The sequence below is a fragment of the Cynocephalus volans genome, chromosome X, assembly GCF_027409185.1.
Source record: "Cynocephalus volans isolate mCynVol1 chromosome X, mCynVol1.pri, whole genome shotgun sequence".
NCBI classification, from domain to species: Eukaryota; Metazoa; Chordata; class Mammalia; order Dermoptera; family Cynocephalidae; genus Cynocephalus; species Cynocephalus volans.
Genome location: NC_084478.1, coordinates 26,281,766 through 26,286,281, shown reverse-complemented (window position 1 = coordinate 26,286,281; position 4,516 = coordinate 26,281,766). Strand labels below are relative to the sequence as shown.

Here is a 4,516-nt window from a genome sequence, read left to right as displayed (position 1 = left end):
TATTATTATTGGTGTGTACAGCATACACACACACACACACACACACACATGCACATACACACACATACACACAACCTTTGCCAGGAAGCAAATTGCCATCGCCATTGCCTTGACTATGTGCCCATAAATGAGTTGGCCTCAGGGGCCTGTCCTTATGCATATTCAAAAACAGTATTTCTATGAAATGGACATTTTGGCCATACTTATGGTAACCAATTCATCCCAGTTTGTCTGGTACTTCACCAGTTTTAGCACCAAAAGTCCCATATCTAGAGAAACCCCTCTTTCCTGGGCAGGAGGAAGAGTTGGTCACACTACCATACTAGTACCCAGAACTGACTGTTTTATTATTTCTTCCCACTGAATACACAAGGGGGCATTGTAACCATTTAGTCATGCATTCCTCAAACATTTATTGAGCACCTAATCAGAGGTGTGATGGCTGCCAAAGAACCTAGCACTGAGGATGGGGTAGAGTGACAGGAAAGTGAGAAACCTTCTATGATCCCCCATCAGAAAGAATAAGATCTGTATTTAAACACTCACACAGCATTTACTATGTGCCAAGCACTGTAATGAGCACCTTTCCATTTTAACTCACTTATTCCTCATAAACAGTCTTTGGGATAGTTACTATTATCAGCATCCCCATTTGGAAGAAATGGAAGCAAAGAGAATTTAAGTACCTTGCCTGACATCACACAGCTGGTGAGTGGTACAAAGCAGGGTTTGAACCTAGGCAGATGCTCATTGCTCCAGAGTCCATGCCTTTAACTATTATGCTATGCTGTCCTGGGAAAAAAGGATCTAACCCCCCTCAAGAACTCTGCATGTCCTCAGTCTTTCTAGCCCTGCTTAGGGGGTCTTCCTTAGCCAGGTGGTTCTCAACCCTGGCTGCACTTGGAGAATTTAAAAAATAATACTGATTTCCTAGGGCCCCACTTGCAGAGATTTTGATCTTATTGAGCTGCTTTGGCCTGGGCATCAGGATTTTCAGAAGCTCCCCATGAGGATCTGATGCGTAGCTGGTTCTGAGAACCCAGGCGACTAGATTCTTCCCTTTAGTCCTCTAATCCAAAGCTTCTCAGATGTTAATGTGCATCTTCATCAGCCGAGGACCTGATTAAAATGCAGATGCTGATTCAGTAAGCTTGGGGTGGGGGAGACCTGAGATCCGACATGTCTAACAAGCTCCCAGGGGATGCTGATGCTCCTGGTTCACAGACCACACTTTAGGTAGCAAGGATTTTGAGCTGAAGCATGGTCCTTAGAGCAGAAGTCTCAGTAACTCCTGCTTGTCAGAAATGCAGACTCTAGGATATCACCCAAGACCTACTGAGTCAGAATCTGCATTTTAATGCACATTCAAGATTGAAAAGAGCTGCTCAAAGCCTGAACTCCTCCATAGGTGCTGGTAATGAGTTACAAATGTGCCAAGATATTAGGAACTTGGACAGTGACTTCCAACATCCAGCTTCAAGCAGCCTCATTGACCCCATCTGTATACAAATATGTTTCAGTGCTGGCCGCATGGAGAAAAGGTTGGTGAGTCCTGCTTTGAGAGAGTCTTGCTGCCCCTTTCCTCATGCCTCCAGCAAACCTGTGCTCACACTGTTTCTCCCCCTGTGCAGACTTTGACCAGCCTCACCCAATTCCTGAAGGTCCAGCTTATGTCATGGTTCCTCCTCCATGAAATCATTCCCATTTCCACGTGGCCATTTCAACCCAGTGGGCATTTTATTTTATTTTATTTATTTATTTATTTATTTATTTATTTTGTCTTTTTCGTGACCGGCACTCAGCCAGTGAGTGCACCGGCCATTCCTATACAGGATCCGAACCCGCGGCGGGAGCATCGCTGCGCTCCCAGCGCTGCACTCTCCCGAGTGCGCCACGGGCTCGGCCCCATTTTATTTTTTCATATGGCAAACACACGATAGCACTTCCTATGTGCTAGACACTGTTCTAAGCCCTTACATTATCAACTCATTTAATCCCCACTTTACAGGTCAGGAAAACCGAGGCACAGAGCAGTGGGGTAAGTTGCTCAAAGTCACACAGCTAATAAGTGGATTGAAACCCAAGTAATCTGGCTTCAGCATCACTGCACTGAACCACAAAGCTATGACTTCTCACTGGTGTGGGACTTAGAGAAGAATTTGCAAATAATGCAGTGTCGACAGTGAAAGAAGACATATTAGTTTCTCGTGGCTACCATAGCAAACTACCACAAACAGGGGGCTTAAACAAACGCACAAAAAGTTTATTCTTTCACAGTTCTGGAGGCTGGAAGTCCAAGATCAAGGTGTCACAGACCATGCTTCATTTGAAGGCACTAGAGAAGGACACTTCCTTGCCTCCTTCTGGCTTCTGATAGTTGTCAGCAATCCTTGGAGTTCCTTGGCTTGTAGATGCATCAACCCAATCTTTACCTCTGTTGTCACATGACCTTCTGCTCTGTGTGTTTCTGTGTCCCCTTCTCTCCTTTTAAGGATACCAGTCATTGGATTAGGGCCCAGCCTAATGCAGTATGGTCTCATCTTAACTAATTATATCTGCAAAGACACTATTTCCAAGTAAGGTCACATTTTGAGGTTCCAGGTGGACAAGAATAATTTTGGGGAGGGGACACTATTCAACCCAGTACAAAAGAGCACAGAGATTGTTTCAGGGCAGAAAGTGTCTGTTGCTGAGGCCTTAGGACCCATGACCAACCCCGTCCAGATTTAGCTGAGGAGCAACCCATGGTGCAACTGTGAGTTTTGATCAACAGACTGCAATTTCTTCAGTGCCAAAATGACATCATTTCCCACCTCTGCCCCGTGTTCAACAACCTGTAGTGCTCGTGGGTTCTCCCCACAACAAATCAATCAGATTGATTTTCTGTGTACAAGTGTGATTAAAACTGCCACTTTTGAAGGGCTTGCAGGCAGCAGGTGCAAAGGTGAAGCGCTTGCGTCCGAGTGCTCATCCGGTGTCTAGGCCAGTGGGTCATGGTGAAGCAGCTTGTGATCAGCAGGGGCAGCCTGCAGTATACAGCACTGGAGATCTTTGGGGAGAACTACTGGGATGTCAGAGCTTCTCCATGAAAGATCCAAGCCCTCTCTTTGATAAGCTAAGAAAGAATCTTGTCACCACCACCCCAGGGTCATGATACGGATATTGTAAGCCAAGATCAATCGAAGCAATGTGCAGAGGAATGTTCTAACTCCTGAAAAAGAACCAAAGACGATGATATTCCCATACTGCCTACTTCACCACATCAATGCAGCAATCCTGGAGAGGGAGACAGGTCCTGCCACTGCTTCAGGCACTCCCGATGGTTTTGAATGAGTCAGTCTCAGAGCACTTAGGTGCCGGAATAAAGGTTGAAGCTGCTGATACTGATCAAACAAGTGAAAAAGGAGGGAATGTGAGTGACAGAAAGGTGACAGAAGTGGGGGAAAAATGACCTTGAGGACTCTCCATGCTTAGGTGATGACTCTGGTGGAAGTGCCTCTGGGGATGGGTGGTAATGCTACTGACTACGGGAAATTTCACTCTCCAAACAAGAAGTGTTTCTGTTGCGGGGCGTTGAGGAAAGATTGGTATCAGACTGTTGTAAGTTAACCCATTCTCTCTTCCTGTCTGTTATCACTGCCACATCTGCAAAGAAGGAAAATAAAGAAATTGACTTCCCAGATTACTGAAGAGCCATTTGGGCTCTGGTTGTTACAGCCAAAGATATACATGTAAAGGAAAAAAACCTCAACTTACTCCCTGCTTCTTGACCCCTGCAGCTCAGTGGAATTCTTGGATTTGGCTCACAGTTCTGGAATCCTAGAGGCCATCTCAAGCCTGGGAGAACAATTAGCTTTTCTGGACAGATGCCAGATACAAAAACCATGGAGGACTGACAAAAGCTCTTGAAGCCATGCAGCATAAGTGAGAAAAGACCATGAGAGGGGAATATTGCTCATGGAAGGACAGGCCACCTTGTCACTTGTTTTCACTGTGCCAGAAGGCTAAAAATGCCTGGGGCTTCATGTCCTCTTTGCAAGAAGATTCCGCTGGTTATTAAGGTTTTTAAGGCATAGCTGAATCAGCGAGTTGCAGAGAAATGGTAATGATCAGGGCAAGGTCGGGCATAAAATGGTCATTACTGAGCATCTCCACTCAGCATAAGCAACTGTACGCATTCATTCATTCGTCACACATCTGTGTGCCAGGGCATTTTCCCCTTCTAAATCATACAAATTTGAGAGCAATTCTTTAAAATGAGACTATCAACTGGGAGACTCCACTTCCATAAAAGTCACTTTAATCACTACATTCTTGCTCCAAAATAGAGGTCCTGGGAGGGAGCGATTACAAAGACAAACAGAAAAATACGTTCATTCACCAAATTATCTGAAGAACATCCTTTTTCCTAGTAAATTTCATTCCCCACCCTTCTATTCTATAAGAGAATGTTCCTAAGCATAAAGATCCAAAGCGGCTATGAGAAAAATACTAAAGCTAACAATTAAAAATACAT

The 4,516-nt window shown here is 44.9% G+C and overlaps 1 pseudogene; it reads left to right on the top strand.

Annotated features, from left to right (window-relative positions):
* Positions 1–2,796: 2,796 nt before the first annotated feature.
* Positions 2,797–4,076, top strand: LOC134367822 (protein Mdm4-like; annotated as a pseudogene).
* The last annotated feature ends 440 nt before the right edge of the window (positions 4,077–4,516 follow it).